The sequence below is a fragment of the Argiope bruennichi genome, chromosome 3 (assembly GCF_947563725.1).
Source record: "Argiope bruennichi chromosome 3, qqArgBrue1.1, whole genome shotgun sequence".
Taxonomy (NCBI): domain Eukaryota; kingdom Metazoa; phylum Arthropoda; class Arachnida; order Araneae; family Araneidae; genus Argiope; species Argiope bruennichi.
The window spans coordinates 74,039,056-74,056,567 of NC_079153.1; the positions used below are offsets into that span (position 1 = coordinate 74,039,056).

General features: G+C 28.7%; 1 long non-coding RNA gene across 1 annotated transcript; it reads right to left on the minus strand.

Moving 5' to 3' along the window:
• Nucleotides 1–788: 788 nt before the first annotated feature.
• Nucleotides 789–17,024, minus strand: LOC129963897 (uncharacterized). Its single transcript, XR_008784040.1, has 3 exons — nucleotides 16,890–17,024; nucleotides 3,590–3,689; nucleotides 789–1,423 (listed from the first exon to the last, which is right to left on the minus strand). It is a non-coding gene; the product is annotated as an uncharacterized LOC129963897 (long non-coding RNA).
• Nucleotides 17,025–17,512: the final 488 nt, after the last annotated feature.

Below are 17,512 nucleotides of genomic sequence, written 5' to 3' on the forward strand. Positions count from 1 at the left end.
CAGTAGATGCCTTTAAAATATGGACATCAAGCTAGAAATGATCAAATTTCTTATTTGCAATTTTCGTCCTGGTTGTGTGGATCTTATTGGAAAAATCTCACGATTGATTTCAACAAAAATTGTATCTGTAAATTTCAAGATGATCACCTCGAAGTGAACTTCAGTCAATTGGTTAGAACTTTTTACCTCTGATATCTACTTTCCTCATTACAGAGTAGATTTTTTTTTTTTTTTTTCAAAAAAATATTTGTTAGAAAATTAATTTCAACGATATTTTGTTGGCTGCATCTTAAATTATTATTATTATTATTTTTTAATTTCTATACAGAAAGAATGCATATAATCATTGGATAAAATTAGCTGTTCCATCAGCTAGAAAACTGCGCCGATAGCGTTACTCGGCGGGGCAATATGCCGGAAAGAGAACATCTGTGTCTTCATTTCCTGTTCTCTCTTTTTCGTGGAAAACTTAAGTCAAGAAATAGTGTTTGGGAGGAGGGGGGGGGGGGGTAGAATTCTTGCGAATGGCCATCCCTTACTATGGGTCGAAAGTTTTGTGTGTGTGTGTGTGTTCGTTCTTATCAGTAGCTTTGGCCATCTTTATTTACAGCCGGAGTTTCCTGCTCTTTACTATGAGTTTTGCTAACGTTTGTTTTATATAACAGTGTAAATATTTTTAATTATATACATTAGAGCTTATTTTCTATTTTAAATATAATTGTATTTTTTTTTTTTTTTTTTTTTTTTTTTTGTAAATTAATTGTATTGAAAATGGCATGGAGAGATCAACTCATTTTTCCGAAACATCAAAAATGTTTCAAGAATTTTGCGAATCTGAGCATGCCTTCTTATGGTGCACCTTCGACTATGCTAAATCTGCTACACAAGTTTTTCACTACTACAATGCTGGCTTAGTCGAACTTTTCAGCGGCGCGTTTTTCCAGGCGATGGTACACCCCAAAATTCGAAACAATAAGTACTATCTTCACGAAATTCAACCGCTGTACTCCTATATGTTATCTACAATTTTGTTTGTTTGAGTTTAAATTGGGCCCCGCAAAGGCTTAATCTTAAATGTCCGTTAGCCTTAGACGTTCGCATGCGGAAAAAATGCTAGTTTCATATCGATTTCTAAAGCTATATGAAGGGCAAAAATAATACTGTGTCCCGGAAAAGTTGCTCAATCACTCATGAGAGTAAAGCCAAATAACGATGTCTTAGTTATATTGTTTTATTACCGCATATAAGAATGTGTTCATGCAATAGCATAAACTCAATATAATTTATTTTCTGCTCTGCGCTACACATTACGCAGACCTTCAATCACGTACATCATTATTTGTGGCTTTCCTTATCACTTGTTTCTTCTTTTCCTTTGAGATCCTGTGTGTGTTTCTTCGGCTGAGTTCTTCCAAAGCGATTTCTGAAGAGATAAAGACAAAACATGAAAATTCCGAAGAGGAATTATTATGAAATCTATTCCGAAAACGATTTATTTTACAACTTTTCATTAGAATAGGATTTAAAATATACAGTGTAAGTGTTGTCCGCAAAATTTCAAATCCGGTATTCTATAGAATGTATGGAAAGGTTAATATTTCACACATTTCGAAAGCATTCTGAAAAATAATAAACCGGCAACGTATTGAATACATTTCTGATTTGTTTCCAAATAAAATCAAGAGCAATTCAAAATAAAATTATTTCCTTTCTTGGTGCAACTAGTAGTTCATATTGTATTTTGTTTTCTTTAATGAGAAAGGCATAAATTTAGTTTTGTAAATAAATTTGTAAAGGCATAACTTTTGTTTGTGGCATTCCCGTTATATTTTAAAGCAACCTTTGTATTTTTTCTGAGCATATTTTAATAAAGAGCCATATTATGGCCTTTTCTTTTTGTTTTTTTACATATTGTGTCTAAATAGCGTTTGTCATCTTATAGACTGTCTAGGTATTATATATAATGCTTAGGGAAAGTAAATAATAATTCTTATATATCATATTTTCCTACAAACACCAGACATTCTATAAAATACCACACATAGGGCCACATTTAGGTTTTTCATGTCTTCTTAAGCATGGCATAAAAGAATGTACATAAAGTTTGTACATATATTTACAAATTATTTTCTCCAGCCTTCTTAAGAAATAGCATCATTCTATCTTTTCCTTATTCTATTTTGTTCGTGTCCGAACTATAGTAAATTTTTGTTTGTGCACACGAGCTTATTCGCCAGGACTCGAAACACATCTGAATACCTCTTCGTTGTTGCAATACTTAATTAAAAATTATTTTAGATAGATAATTACGCTAAAGAAATCTTTTTTTTTTTTTTTTTTTTTTTTTTTTTTTTGACGAAAATGACGATTTATTTTTCACTACTTATTCTGGATTTCTGAAAAGTTTTTTAATAAAACCTTTTGAATTTAGCATTTTTATTCATTTTATACTGTCTCCATTATAAGAGCATACATTATTCATTTAGCATGACATGTCATTCAGGCGCAATTGATATGAAGTTGAATGCGATTTTTGTCAAAAATGGTTTGACGCTGAAAGGCACACGAGTATGAAGCATCCCGAACAACAAAAGCGGATAGCAGCGGTCTTAGAAGTAGTATTTCAGAAATGGAAGAATCCATAGGAAATTAATTATTTCATCAAAAATTCCTCACTTGACGATGATGGAAACTCTAACATTCTTTAGAATATGACTTTCAAAGATAAACGATTTTTTCTTTCTTTTTGAGCTTGAAAGAATTTATAAGAATAAGTATACAATTTATTTATTTTTTCTCTTGCATCGATTATGTCTTATGCATTAATTCTTTTCATATAATTATGTATTATAGAAGCATTGCCCACTTTCAAGAAAATTAAATATTCAAGAAAACTTTTTGCGAATTTTTAGATTTAGTTATTTTGTTAAGAATTATTTTGCTTGTATTATCATTATTCAATATTAGGCATTTATAAACTACTGCAGTCATGTTCAATTAACTCATTTTTGTTGTGATTAAATTATTTTATAAGCATTAAAAAAGATCCAGAAGCTTAAGAATTTTGTTGAATCCGAAATAAATTCAAGGTAGTTGAAGAATATTCCTTGATAAAATCCGATTAAATATTTCTATAATCACGCTATAACAAATTTAGATGATTAATTGCTAGAACTTGTGTTTCGATCTATATTCTAAAGTTCTGAATAAAATACGGCCATATTTTTTCTAGATTTAGTTTTAAGGCAATTAAATATCTAGAGACTCATAAAAAAAATAGACAAATATTGACAATCGTTTGATGGTCAGTAAATGAAACTAAGAACAATTTTTTTTATATAAATATCTAAGCAAATTCTTAACAAACGAGAGAAAAAATTGGGGTCAGTACCTGAATAAAAAAGAAAATTAAGAGAACGAAGAGTTTTACTAAGCTAATTAATTTTAATTAAATGTAAAGTTAATTATTTTGGAGCTAAATTAAAGAAACTGTGCTTGCCCTCTTGTCGGATTTGTCTTGCCTTCCAATCGGTAAACCTCTGCCGCCGTTTCTGATCAGGAAGAATTAAAAATTTGTAGTTTTAATCACCTCGTTGGCGCTGCTCTTAAAAGCTTTGGCTTTTCCTTCTTTTCTTGGTTTATTTCGCTTTGATTTTCCACAATTTCAGGTTTGTTTTCGGATTCCATTTCTGCGAAAATATTTTTATTTTAATAATTTTAGTGATAAATCAAAACTATAAAATGATTATGAAACATAACATACAAATTAATTTTATCTAATGTATAAATTAAGCAAGAGAGTTGATTTGTGAGAATGACATTTATCAAATAGCAGCTGTCTTAGTAATTTTAGTGATAAATCAAAACTATAAAATGATTATGAAACATAACATACAAATTAATTTTATCTAATGTATAAATTAAGCAAGAGAGTTGATTTGTGAGAATGACATTTATCAAATAGCAGCTGTCTTAGGCAACCAGCTGGTTCACCAGAATTGATATAATTAAAGTGCTCATTTATATATCTTACTGTTAACGGCTTTCTCAAAAATATATTCTTAAACACTATATTTGGAAAGACATATACCACAGAATTTAAAATGCTTACATTTTGTACGTTGTGTTAGTTCCTACCGAATTTTTTATCATCAGACTTAAAATCTGAGCTTTAATTTGAAAAAACAATAATTAAATTTCAATTAATGCAAAAATTGTCTTGATGAAACTATTTAAAAATGAAACCAGTTTAAGAAATTTACATCATTATTTATTTGTGAAATTAAACCTTAATTGTAAATATAATAATTTTTTTAAAAAAAAATATTAAAAGAATGCATTAAACAGAAGCCTACTCATCGTGGAAAAAAATTAGTCATATCTATCTTCATAATTATTGTCATATCTATTATTAAAAATTAGTCATATCTATCTTATTCGGAAGGGATGGAAAATTTGTAATAGTATTGTAAGCGATTTGAGTTCCTTTGCAGAGAAAAAATATGTTGTTATAAATTAAGCACTTAAAAGTATTTTTAATTAATTAAATATAGACAAAAAAACTACAGGAATTATATATATATATGTTTGAATTTCAAGATTGAGCAAAACTCATTTTTGTGCGATCATATTGGCAGTTACAGCGGAAAAACTTTTTAAATAATTAAAATTAGAGTTTAAAAAAATCACTCCGAGATACACATGTACACCTTCAGAGTATATTTATATCAAATTTGTTAGCTCGAAGTGTAATGGTCTGTTCTGTTGAGCACCTCGACAAATTTAAATTTCATTTTATTCACAGAGATGAGCCATCTTTTATTTACTAATCACTAACTTTCTTTGGCAAGCAGCTGGTTCGCTGGGATTAAAGGCTTTTGAATATTTCAGTGAGCATCTACTTTAAGTAGATAGATATGTGTGCTTTATGGCTTCTTCGATAGAATATTTTTAAAATTAAACATGTAATTCATACTTTTTTAGAAGCTTTACAATATTCTATTGATTGTATTATGGACTGTCCTAATTTTTTTTTTTTTTTTTGCCTATGCTTTTATACTTCCCATTATGCCATAGGAAAGGTCAGTAATATTTAAAAAGGGGTATACATTAATATTATTTTACCATTGCTTGATTTCGAAGTTAAACCTTAATTGTAAAGGAAAAAAAATTCCACAAATTTTATTAAAAACCTACATTATACTGAAATCTACGCAATATAGAAGAAAAAAAACAGTCGTCATATCTTAATCATCTTAATAATGTGAAAAAAAAAAAAAGCCAGGATGATATATTTATAGCAACTAAGAAAATAGTTTGATTTTTGCTTCATCAATGACATATGTTGTTAAATAAACTAAAAATATTTTTTAAGTTGATTAAATGTAATTAAAAAGATTATACGGCAAAAAATAATATGAATTGAAAATATAATTTTTCAGTTTTAAGCCATAATAAAAATAACCCTTATCGGAAGTTAATGCAGAAAAACTTCAAAGTTTTGTCTAATTTTTAATTAATCAAAACTCTCATTAAAATTTTTAAGAAACCCCATCGAGGTGCATATTCCCATCCTTATAAGAACCAAATTTGGTAGGTGTAGGTGAAATGATCTGTCCTGTAGAACACCAACACATATACTTTAATCTTCTTATCAATAGAGATTGTTTAATGTCATGACATTTCCTTTTCAACAAAACTAAAGTCATTGAGGTTTAACATCAACTCGAATGAAATCTATCGAAAGACAAATTTGCATGCAACATAGTTCTAGTATTGCAGTTTAAGCATTAAAGATATTGTAAAGAGAAAACTTATCATCACATTATCAGAAAATTTCATGTGAACGTTATTACTCACATGGAGATAAACAATGACTAATCAAATTCTTACTTTTACCTTTCTCTAATTTTACAACTTCTTTTTATTATTATTCTGTCATCGAATAATGACACATTATCCATCTCTTTGTAGGATATATCTGATAAAATCACAGTATCACTCCGATTGTACTAAACATCATTCGAAATATGTATCAATATAGAACTGTGAGTGACTGAACATCATTCTGATTCATTGAAATTCATATCATGTGATTTTAATGATTAATCACTTGAAAATAATTAGCTAATGATTGTCTTATCTTCAAATCAGACACTAATTCATCGTGTAGTAATTGTTAAATTGAAATTAACCAGCGTTTAAGTTCTGTCTTGCATAAAAATGATTAAATCCGTGCTTATAAAATAATGTAGTTTTCCAATTGAGTACTTTACATTTACTGCCGAAATTATTCTACAATTAATAAAAAAAATTACATGTATCATGCATTTTTCTCATCACTATTTTTTATGAGACTGGTGGAAATTTATTTTCATGTTCTATTTAAAAAAATTCAAAACAATTTTGATAAGGAAAAATTTATTGAAATCTGCCCGATCTTTCAACAAAATAAATCAAATATATTTGGAAAACCTATGTTTGAATTATCAAAAATAATTATTGATGACTTTTTTTTTTTTTTTTTTTTTGTATATTAACTCCGAATAAAATCTTTATTTCGGTAAAATTTTTATTCGGTTTAATCTTTATATCTTTATTTCGGTCAATCTTAATTTTTATTTACGAACTAAAGATACATGTTTCTGTTCTTTGCTTTTTTTTCACTAATTCATACATCCGGGTAGTCACTAATCGTGACTCAATAGCTTGTTTTTAAACCCTTAAAGAATAAACTTTCAGCTTTAAAAAACTTTCTAAATGATGAAAGGAATTATATTTTATATTGTTTGTGTCAATAAATAATCTTCTGAAAAGACTGCGAAGTCTAAATTTTAATACAATCCACCGGTACAATTACTCATATTTTGTAAAATATTCTTGATGCACTTGTTAAAAAGAAAAACAATGCCACTCTTCTGCGACTAAACCGACCAAGTTATGAGGCTTTGGATTTCTTTATTTTAGACCAATCAAAGGCGCAATAAATTAATTGTTGGGTTTTCCTCGAAACGGCTATTGAAAAGGGCTTAAAATAATCTAATATTCAAAGTTTCACAACTCTGCCGATTTTGTATTATAAAAAAGTATCTTTCTTTTTATTTAAAACGCTAGCGTGTCAATAATTATCTTTTAATGACTAATAGGGCTGGAGAGCTGTTCAGAAATATAGATATCATAACTTTTTTCGAAATTTTATTACTTAAATATCATAATATCAGAGGAATAGCATCCGGGGTGAGGGGAGGGGGATATAAATGCCCAAGTTGATGATCTTAGATGTCAGCGTAGAGATAAAACTTTAATGCTTTTTTTTTTTTCATTTTTCTAAGTCAAATATATAATGAAGTGGCAAAAAAAAAATGGCAACCTATGTTGGGCGTCAATTACATCCAGTCATATCCATTTATTCGTATGTACGCATGCAAATCTACTGATGATGTTTGAGGGTAACAAGATTATATTTTTCAGCGGCACCATTTATCCTTGCTACGTCACGGAATAAAATATTGGGTGTATAAGATTCCGTTCTTTAAAAAAAAACAAAAAAACTTGTTTGATTTAAAAGTTAAAACTCCATTTATTCGCAATTTTTCCATCTTTCGGGTAACAAACGAATTTCTCGACGATAAAAGTCTGGTTGTTTAGATGCAATTGGGTATCAAGGTAATTTTTGAAACCTGTGGGAATCGAACATCGCCAGAAAGGACACTCTGCATAAAGTGAAACAATTTTTTTTTTTTTTTTTTTTTTTTTTTTTAAGGAGCAGCATCAGATGAATAGATAAACTGATAGGGCAATACATCCCAACGAAGTATACTAAAATTTATTTCACGAATTTAGCATAATGTAGGTGAGCATTATCGAGTTGAAAAACAAACTTGTTATAACTTTTACCATATTCTGGACTATCTTCCTTTAAAACTTCGTTCAAATCAGTATTATGGTGTCGCACACCATTGATGGTTTGATGCCATATCTGCATCCAGATAGTTTTAGTGGTTTACCATCTATTTGCCATGTTGAAATCATCATTTTCAAATTACCGAAACAACTACTATTTTTAAATTATTTTAATTGAGACATGTTCACTATAAATGTTTACTTGCAACCAATGTGTTTTTGCTTCAATTTCTTTGTAAAAAGTAATGCAACATAACTTCCAGCAAATGCTGTTTGTTTGGCACAAAACTCAACATGCTTTCTATGTTAAAAAAATGTTATATATTAATCAGACATTAATATATAACATTAATTTTAACTACACATTAATTTTTAAAATTTGTTGTTAAAACTTTCAAATACAAACTTTTCTAATTTGTTTACATTGCGGATAGGTTATATAATAAAAATGGGTGGATTCATATTTATACATCCAATATCATTTTTAATATCATTCAGAATTTTTTTGTAGATGGAAGCATATATGTCCGAAAGCAACTAATGTATTACAGCTGCGCGCGCGCGCGAGAGAGAGAGAGAGCGTGTGTGTGTTAAATATGAAATAGAAATTACTCGCTTTTAAAGACAGTTGTCGAATCTTTCATACAGAACTTTCCCGATTAGTTTGCAGATAAGCAATACTACTAACGCTATCTATTGAAAATGGACGGATATTTATACCCCTAATATAATTTTTAACGTTATTTAGAGCATCTCTCTAATTGAAAGTATATGATTCAAACGGTTTTTAGAAACTAATAATGGCTTATAATTAAGTAATATATAAATTTTCTTAAAATGTTCATTTTTTTTTTACTATTTTGTTTACAATTAACCTTAAATTTTGATTTTGAATTTTTTATAGATGAAATGCTAAATTAACTCTCTTGAAATTGACTCGAATTTAAAACATTTGTTACTTTCGTTCATCAAAATTTAATTAACTCTCTTGAAATTGACTCGAATTTAAAAGGTTTGTTACTTTCGTTTATCAAAATTTGCTACTTAAAACGACTTGTATGGAAATTATAAATAAAATCAATTAAAATATGTCTAGTTTTGAAAAATGGGAAAAGAAGAAGGGCTTGCATTGTCTAAAAATCGCCAAAAAATTTAATACGAGGCTTTGTTTTCATCAAAAATGATTCTTATCTGATTATTGCTTTTTGTGGGAATCGCATTAATTCGTTATGGATACCCCGAAAAATAAAAGAAATATTTTATATTATCTTATTCCTTTTATTTATATGTACCAACAACAATGCGTGCATGCACAAACTTGCATTTCCAACACTCAAACATTTCATTTTGATTGCGGGACATATCTCTTTGCAGTCATTAGAAAATATATTAGGCTTGACATACACTAGTGTGCAAAACAAGCAACAAAGCAATTTTTCATTATGCAACTATAAAAACATTGAAAAGGGTTTCTTGTAATCATTACAATGAAAAGCCACAAATGTTATGTATATGCAACTTAAAAAGAAGGTGGAAAATCGCGCTTCCAGACATTCACTGAGAAAGTGATTTCATAAAATTAAAAATGATTACAATAAACTATCAAAATGCCTTTGTACGAGATAGAACCATTGAAAAAAAAAATACTGGAAGAAAGGCGTAAGTCGATGACTATAGCAACAGAGATCGGAATTTAAGCTAGTGTCGTTTCAGACACTTGGAAAGCATTTTGAAGTAGAGGTATAATTGTAAAAAAGATTTGAGGTGGACAGGTAAGGACAATAACGATAATAGATAATCTATATATTGCCATGCCGTTGAAGAAAGACTGAATTTATTCCGAACTTCCGTACGGAAACCTTAGAACAAATATTTAGGTTAATTGTGGTCAGACGACTAGATTAAAGTGACCTTCTCCAGGTGTTCAGAATGTTACGGTCGGACATCGGAGGTACAATGATGCAACCAAGGCATGTAGGTCTCTTCAATGTAGTCATCATCCATTTTAGTTCTACAATGTGCCTCTATAGCATGAATTTCATGTCTTTCAATTTACTTTTTGCAGAATTTCAACAAAATAAGAATAACTTCTAAAGTTTTGCACATTACTGTATTAAAGAAACTGTCTAGTATCGGTTGTCTCTTCTTCTATGATGAGGTGTGTTGGCCATTAAAATGTGCAATATCTTTTGCGGAAACAGTTATAGTCAAATCTATTCACAATCTGAGTTACATGTTAAATAATTACCTAGACTATATATTGACAATCTGCTTGTTTTTCAAAATTTCTCGGAACAAAATGACATCTTAACAATGAAAAAAAGAAGTTTGATGGTTGATAACTCCTAGGTATAAGGATTTTATTTAAAAAAGATCTTAAGTAAATAAAAACGTAAAATAAAATCGGTAATTCTCAACAATAGCATTTAGCTTGACATCACTTCCCCATTTTCCAATCGATTTGAGCGCCATTAGACAGATAAAAAATTTGCGCAAAGTATTAGCAATATTTTAAGATACAGTTGAGTGATTCGAAAAAATCAAATAAATAAATCTTTTACATTACCTTCTAAAAAAATTTGTTTGAATTCTGAAAATGATAAAATGTGGTTTTGTAAATGTAATAACTTGACTTTATGTTGAAATGAAGATATTTGTCCAACTTAAGAGAAACAGTCATTCATCAGTCACACTCATCGACGTATGGTGGATATTGTCCTATAAATTAAATACACATAGCGAATATCCTCACTTATCTTTAAAGAAATAAATAGTTGGACTCTATTTAAAAAAAAACAAAAAACGCACATTTTAGCATTATCAATATAAATACGGCTTCGTCATACGCAAATGCTCATCTACTCATTAAGCTGTTCAATCAATACTTAAATGAAGCTGTTGGAATTTATCACTATTCTCTCTTCTAGTTAGTTTCATGCTTAAGGTCAGATTATCAAACAGGAAATGTATGCAAATGCGTAAGGGCATATTTTAATTGGGAAGCCTAGAAACTTCGAATTTTTTTTTTGTGTGTGTATTATTTCCAGAGTATTCTAGTTTCGTGCTTTTTTTTTTTTTTAATTTACAAGAATCGAAATGATTCAAATTGAAAATTTTTTAATAAAGAAATACAACGAAATGAATTCAAGCATCAGTTGAATTTCAGTGCATTGTTCTTTTTATTTTTTGCCATGAATTTGAATTTGCTTAAACACTAATGTAATTCAGTTCGTTTTGAAATTAATCAATTGACGATTTATAAGTTAAAAATCGTGGCAAACTTTGCATTAAAGCATTTAAATCAGGCTAAAAAAATTACTTTCTTTAAAATTAAAATTTTTCTATGCGCGAGATATTGAAATTAATTTTCTTGAAGGTGTCCAGAAATTAAATATATTATTTCAGTTTGACATGATATTTTTAAGAGATATAGATGGAAATTAAATTAAAAGTTTGGATGGGGAAAAGAATTTTTGAAATTTGCTTTTATAGATCATAAACCGGCTCTGCTTTTGCTGTATTTCACCAACATGATGATTCAATGTCATAAAATGAGAATATATGGATTATAAGATTATCTAATTAGATCCAGATCAAAACTTCTAGGATCATGATTTTTTTTTTCTATATTTGTGTACAAAAGAATCGCTTATCTTAAAATTCTTGGACTCGAAACTGTTTGGAATAGATATTTATAAAATATTCATATAATTCTATAATATGTGATTGTCTGAAATTAGAAGGTTGGTGGAAATTAGAAAAGAAATTAGTTTCTCAGAGTAACACTACGAATTAGTTTCTCCTAAAGATGTGAAAATATGATTGCTTTTGATTTCAAATTAAACTTGCATTAAAATACAACGATAAGAAACTATATTTGAAGATACTTAAAGTGTTTTTTTATTAAAAAACATATAAGACATTTTACTTTTTAAAAAAACGAGGTGGCGTTTAAAACAAATGTTTTTTTACACATAGAAAATAATTATTGAAATAAAAAAATTAGTATACCACGTTTTTAAAACGGACTAAAAATAATTTCTTGTTGCCCCAGATAGATTGTTCTGAAAACTTGTGATTGTGAATTTTAAATATTCATAATCACAAATTTTCAGGATAAAATTTATATTGAACAGAAAACAAATAGACAGACAAGAAAGCGAGTTAATAAAAAATGTGTTAAAATTAAATTATACCTTTCTTTTTATGAATTCTCTTGAATCATGCTTCATAGTGCTATTATATCAATAGCTCTCTGAACTGTTTATAGGTAGAAAAATCGGACGTTCTTATTTCGGAATACATTTATCCTATTTAGGAATAGGAACTCTATCAAGAAGAATATTTTCATCCACGGCTTGTAATCTTGCCAAACTCTACTGATTTTTTTTTGTTGTAATTAATTTATTGCTCATTTATTTATTTATTTTTGTCTTATTCGAGTTAACGAAGAAAATTGAATTTTCATAGAAACAAATTATACAGAAAAATCCAAATCAGATTGAACAAATGCCAGATTGCCATGTGCCAAAATACTTTAGAACATGTTTATGAAATTTTTTACCATACTACATACTGTCAAAAGATCACCTTTATAATCATCGAAGTGAAAGTGGTCCCTCACATTTTTTGCTAATAATTGTAAATACAGGGTGTCCCAAAAAAATGTATACACACTTTAAATAATTGTAAATTTGGGGTTTATTATAATTCGAATAATTTTCAACATGTAAAAGATTCTACAAATATCATTCTATAGTCTTGTTATCGCATGTTCTCAAACTGATGTCCGTTCTTCTCCAGACACTGCTGACAACGCGAAGCGATGGAATAGCACTCATGATGAAACAATTCCCTTGGGATATTCGTACATTCATGTTCAATGGTTGCACTCAATTGAACAACTGTTGCAGGTTTATGGACGTCCTGAACAGTTCCATCAGCTTCAAACTTATCTCTAATTCGAGTGATGGTAACTCGTGTAGGTGGTTCTTTGTTAAACTCCCTCTTAAATTGTCTTTGCACTTCTACTGCATTTTCATACTTCCAGTAGCATTTTAGAATAAATTTCCTTTCTTCAAATTCAAGTCTGTCTGCCATCACTCGGTTCAATGGGTTCAGTTTGTAAAGAAAGAAGAAATATCTTAGTTATCAGCTGCTAAAATGTGTATACATTTTTTTGGGACACCCTGTATTTTTTATATATAATATTGATTATTAAGCAGAATCTGCAAGGCAGAATCCCTTGATGTTACGTATGTCATCACAACCAAAATAACATAAAGCTAAATTATGAAAACTGAAATAAATCACAAACAAGTAATGATATTTCATATTAATTTTTCTTTACAATAATAAAATCGCGCACGGTCGTGAAAGCCACGAGTACTCTGACTTATTTTCAAACATGAGAATTGTGTTTTCATGGTATAAAAAAGAAAACTTTGTATTTGTATATTAGTTGCATGCTATTGACGAATAATAAATAAGAAAGATCAATCCTTTTTGAGTGATTAATCGCTAGCATGCAATTAATAAAGAAATACTCGAGCATTCAATACGCATTCTGAATGTCTTTTTCAATTTCTACTATTAGCTCACTCTCTCTATACAGTGGGTAAAAAAAGTTTCCGTACGCAGCTATGACTGTTAATAAAAGTTTAATTTTTGGCACAAAATATTTTGTTATGAAAATGAAAATTTTAAAATTGGTTTAAAACAATTTCATTTATTATTTATGAATATTATAAAGGAAAAAATATGAAGAAAATTAAATACTTAAATTGAAAGAATAAAAAAAAATGACACTAATAAGGAACAAAAAAGTTTCCGTACGGTATTTACATAGTATATGAAAAACCTTTTTTATGCTGACCAACTTGCATTTAATGATCGGTATGCATTTAATGATCCTTTGGCCTTTTTATCTTCTCTCAAATGTTGTGGCATAACCCCCATCAGTTTTTTTGTTGTTTCTGGAGAAATACTACTCCAAATGTCTTGAATGACCCTTTTGAGTTCAACCTTGTTCTTTATGTCATATTTTTTTAGTTCACGACCGATTTTTTCCAATAAATGTCCTATAAGGATTAAATCGGGAGATTGGGGAGAGCTACGAAGCTGTTTTTAAAATGATAGAGACATTACTCTTGACAAATCTTGGAGGTGTGCCTAGGATCGTTGTCCTGTTGAAAAGTAAAGTCCATTCCAAGGGACAGTTTTTCTGCATTGGTTAAAACATTTTATTTTAGAATGTCAAGATGCATGTACCTATCCATATTTCTTTCTATAAAACATAAATTTCCCACACCAGCAGCACTTATATACCCTCATATCAATCATGTTCCAACCATCACCGTGCTTCACAGTTCCACATAAGTTCTTAAGTAATATATGTTGTTTTGATTCCCTCCAGATCATAACTCGACCATCTGAGCCACAGATATTAAATTTTGATTCATCACTAAAAAGGACCGATTCTCAAAAAGATAGAGGCTTGCTTATTTGCTTCTTTGTAAACTCGATACTCTTTTTCTGTAGCAGAGACTTATAACGGGATTCTTACTGGCCCCACATCCATTATAACTTTTTAAATGATTTTTCTCACAATTTAAGATGCGAATTTAATGTTGTAATTAACCATTAAATCAGTTGCAAGTTGAAATGCACTAATGAGAGGGATTATCTTGCACCTTGCACATGATATTTCTTTTATGCAAGCTATTTAACTTCGGAATTCTTCCGGATCGATCTCTATCCTCAAATGTTTACACATCACGGTATCTTTCAATTATATACTGCACTGTAGACTTTGGTTTGTAAGTCCTTTCACTGATTTTTTTCATTAATAATCCATTTTTTCGCAACCGAATCACTAACTCTCGAATGGATTTCTGAATTTCCATTTTAAGACGATCAGCGAAACATTGGAATTAAATAATTGTTGTTATGTCGTATTCTTTACTCTGAAAAACCATCAAACTTCGAATTTTTACTGTGGATTAGTTGTGCAGCACGTCAGGAGAAATTTGCATATTGCGTACGGAACCTTTTTTTGCCTGATACTTCGTCATTTATCCTAAAAATTGCAAACGGACTTGCTGAGTTTTGTTAAAAAGATAAATTTATTATGCAACTCCCTTTTAAAGACTCATATTAACAATATATAAGTAGTTTATAAAGATAAAAAGCAAAGATTAGAAATTATGCTAGTTTATTTTTATTTAGTTTACTAGTTTTTACTAGTTTAGTTTACTAGTTTTTACTAGTTTATTATCTTCCGTACGGAAACTTTTTTTACCCACTGTATATATATCTTGTTCAAATTTCAATCGTTAATAAAATACTTTTTATTCATCCACTCAAGTTCAAGTACATTTTTCAAAACTTGCAGTGGATGACTCTTGATGTTAATACAGTTTTTTTAAATATTAATTAATTAATTAATTAAATTTGTCCAGTAATTTCTATTTGGTCGCCAAATACGTCGCCATATCGCCAAATGGGAGCCAAGTTTGCCGCAAAACTCTATTTTGCCACTTAATATTGTAATCCTGTCATATGTATATACATATTTATATTAATTGTAATTTTTTAATAAAAAGTAATTAAAATAAACAAAAATGTTGAGATAAGTAGAATTTTATATATATATATATTACTTGTTTCTGATCAATTGAAATCAAAATTTGACATAGAGCTATAATTGTAATTGCAACATCAGATTGCAAATATTATTTCTTTATTTAAATAATTGTTTTTGTGAGTTGTGGTATTTACGTTCGTGAGATAGTACAGACCAAATACTTTGACAGATATTTCTCCAAATTTGATACGGATTTCCAATATTAATGCTAAATGTAAATATCTATCTCTTCACGTTTTATAGTCACCGTGTTCACTTGTATTCGGACAGCTGAAAAGACAGATTTCCTAAGAATGAATTTCGTTTCAAATTTAATGAAATTCCACAAATCTGGTGTAAAAACCTTATACTACATTTTATACGTTTAGCTAAAAATATTTTTCAGTTATCGTATTCTCAAACAGACAAAACAAATTTAATTCCAAATGTTTAGTTTTAGGATTCAAAGAAGTCTGGAGCATGAAGATTCGTCAAAATCTCAGATTCGAATTTTTTTGGCCATTGCAATGCATTCTCTTTGTATATTTCACAAACTAGAAAGTTTTTTTTTTATTAAAGAGATTATTAAATTAAAATACTTGTTGTGTGAAATGCTTTTAAAATTTGATTTGAGTAAAAATAATTTTTATAATTCTCTGAATGACCAGTAGATGAACCTCCTAAAATGGAATAGTCATCCAGTTTAAATCAATAGAAAAAAATCTTCACGAGTTTCTTAAAATAATTAATATTTTTGGTGGTATTAATTGTATTTAATTAAAGTTCTTCGACAGTTCATGGATAAAGCATTTCTTTTTGAAAAAAATTATAGAATTGTAAGAATGACTCTTTTAAATGAATTCAAATGCTAATAAAAAATCCGAATGAAATTTTAACTGATTTCAAATGGATCAATAGACTTCAAAAGAATAAATCGGAACCATTCTGTGAAACTTGTTTTTAAAATGAGTTTACAATGTATGATATTCATAGTCTCCTAGTGCTATAGTTTAAAAAATATCCTCTGCAACTATAGAAATTCCTGTTGCAGTTTTTATATTTGTCTGCGGTTTTAATTTTTTAAAAAGAAATACAAATACATTTGACTAGTTTAAATAATTAATAAGTTCTTTTTATAAAACTAAAAGTTTATGATAGTTAATAAATTATCCGAAAGAAAGGAAAATAATGCAAGCTTAAAACTTTTATTATTTTTCTTTGAAAATTTATAAGCAATTGTATATTTTTCCTGTCAGAATTTTCGTGAATTAGTCGTTGGAATTATATTTATTCGTGATTTAGACAACTTTGTGTGATTCGAGAAATATACTGATAAAGATTATTTGTAATAAAAAAGGCTTACCTGCTTTTTTGTCTTTCAAATAACTACCACTAGGAAGTTCACCTATCTTCTTCGAACGATTTTAACTTACTCGCTTATGATAACCCACAAGGTAACACAATATTGTGTCTGCTCGTATCGCGGGTTTGTTCTTTCTTATCATTAAAGCATTGTGATTAAAAGCTTCAGCTATTTCCCCGCACTAGTGAAAACTTTTATTTCAAACAGAAGAATTTTATTTATTTATTGTCTTTCTATTTAAATCAGCGGAAGTGGTCTTCTCAAACAGTGATCTCCTTGTTCAATTTTTACCAAACGATATTATATATTATTTTGAAAAGAAATATTTTGTAATTAATAACTTTTTATCAGAAAGCGTATTAAATAAAGAAAATAATTACTAAAACGATTTATAAATTTTTGTTTCATTAAAAAAAATGGACGATAATTTGTGAAAGTCTTGTGACATTGCATTATTATCTACGCGTAAGAAATTGCTTTTGTATTTTATTCAATAATATTTATTTATTCATATATTTCAAGCTATATAAATTTTACATAGCTTGAATTTGAAAAGGCTGAATTTTACATAGCTTGAATTTTCAGCTATTATATAGCTCTTTTTTTCTTGCATTAAAGATCTT